Source organism: Arachis hypogaea, chromosome 20 (assembly GCF_003086295.3).
Source record: "Arachis hypogaea cultivar Tifrunner chromosome 20, arahy.Tifrunner.gnm2.J5K5, whole genome shotgun sequence".
Classification (NCBI taxonomy): Eukaryota; Viridiplantae; Streptophyta; class Magnoliopsida; order Fabales; family Fabaceae; genus Arachis; species Arachis hypogaea.
Window position 1 is genome coordinate 32,604,374 of NC_092055.1, and position 1,954 is coordinate 32,606,327.

The 1,954-nt window shown below is 36.1% G+C and overlaps 1 non-coding gene across 1 annotated transcript; it reads right to left on the minus strand.

Moving 5' to 3' along the window:
• Positions 1-1,361: 1,361 nt before the first annotated feature.
• LOC112787507 (small nucleolar RNA R71) lies at positions 1,362-1,468 on the minus strand. The gene has a single exon (XR_003194917.1). It is a non-coding gene; the product is annotated as a small nucleolar RNA R71 (small nucleolar RNA).
• Positions 1,469-1,954: the final 486 nt, after the last annotated feature.

Sequence of the window (1,954 nt, forward strand, 5' to 3'; positions counted from 1 at the left end):
GATTCAGAATATTCAGCAGAGGAATCAAACAGAAAAAGCTGGGCATTCAAAACGCCCAGTGAAAAAGGAAAACTGGCGTTTAAACGCCAGCCAGGGTACCTGGCTGGGCGTTTAACGCCAGGATGACACTAGAGGGAAGATTTTGTTTTTAATTCATATTTTTTTCAAGTTTTCATAATTTTTCAAAATCAAATCTTTTTCAAATCATATCTTTTCAATCATATCTCTTTCAAAATCAATTTCTTTCCTTTTTATATTTATTTTTACCATTTTCAAAAATCCTTGCTTCAATTAAAGATTTACTTCAAAATTTTCAAGTTGTTACTTGCCTATTAAGAAAGGATCGAACTTTAAATTTTAAAATCATATCTTTTAATTTCTTGATAGTCAAGTAATCAACTTTAATTTTAAAAAATTTTTTTTCTAAATTGATTTTCAATCATATCTTTTCAAACATATCTTTTCCATCACATCTTTTTCAAAATTAATTTTTTCAATCATATCTTTTTCTAATTTCAAAATCTTTTTCAAAAATCACTTTATTTCTTTCCCAATCTTAGTTTTCGAAAATCTCAATCAAATTTTCAAATTTCTTTTTAAAATCTTTTAATTAATTTTCGAAAATTCTTCCCCTCTTCTCACATCCTTCTATTTAAGGGACTAAGACTCCTCCTCAAGGTACAATTCGAACTCCCTCCTTCTTTATATGTTCGAATTCTTCTCCATCTTCTCCTTCTATTCTTCTTTTCCTCTGACACCTCAAGGAATCTCTATACTGTGACATAGAGGATTCCCTACTTTCTTGTTCTCTTCTCTTTCATATGAGCAGGAACAAAGATAAAGGCATACTTGTTCAAGCTGATCCTGAACCTGAAAGGACCTTGAAGAGAAAGCTAAGAGAAGCTAAAGAACAATTCTCTTTAGAGGGCCTAATAGAGCTCTTCAAAGAAGAAGAAACCATGGCAGCCGAAAACAACAATGCCAACAATGCAAGGAAGGTGTTTGGTGACTTTACTGCATCTACTCCTGATTTCTATGGGAGAAGCATCTCTATCCCTGCCATTGGAGCAAAAAACTTTGAGCTTAAGCCTCAATTAGTTTCTCTAATGCAACAGAATTGCAAGTTTCATGGACTTCCATTGGAAGATCCTCATCAGTTCTTAGCTGAGTTCTTGCAAATCTGTGACACTGTCAAGACCAATGGGGTTGACCCTGAAGTCTACAGACTTATGCTCTTTCCTTTTGCTATAAGAGACAGAGCTAGAACATGGTTGGATTCACAACCTAAGAAAAGCCTGAACTCTTGGGAAAAGCTAGTCAATGCCTTCTTGGCAAAGTTCTTTCCACCTCAAAAATCGAGTAAGCTTAGATGGAAGTCCAAACCTTTAGACAGAAGGATGGTGAGTCCCTCTATGAAGCTTGGGAGAGATACAAGCAATTGATCAGAAGGTGCCCTTCTGACATGCTTTCAGAATAGAGCATCATAGGAATCTTCTATGATGGTCTGTCTGAACTATCCAAGATGTCATTGGATAGCTCTGCTGGAGGATCTCTTCATCTGAAGAAGACGCCTGCAGAAGCTCAAGAACTCATTGAAATGGTTGCAAATAACCAATTCATGTACACCTCTGAAAGGAATCCTGTGAATAATGGGACAACTCAGAAGAAAGGAGTTCTTGAGATTGATACTCTGAATGCCATATTGGCTCAGAATAAAATATTAACCTAACAAGTTCATATGATTTCTCAAAGTCTGTCTGGAATGCAAGCTGCAACAGGCAGTACTAAGGAAGCTTCCTCTGAAGAAGAAGCTTATGATCCTGAGAACCCAGCAATGGAAGAGGTGAATTACATGGGAGAATCCTATGGAAACACCTAGAACCCTTCATGGAGAAATCATCCAAATTTCTCATGGAAGGATCAATAGAGACCTCAACAAGGTTTCAACAACAAC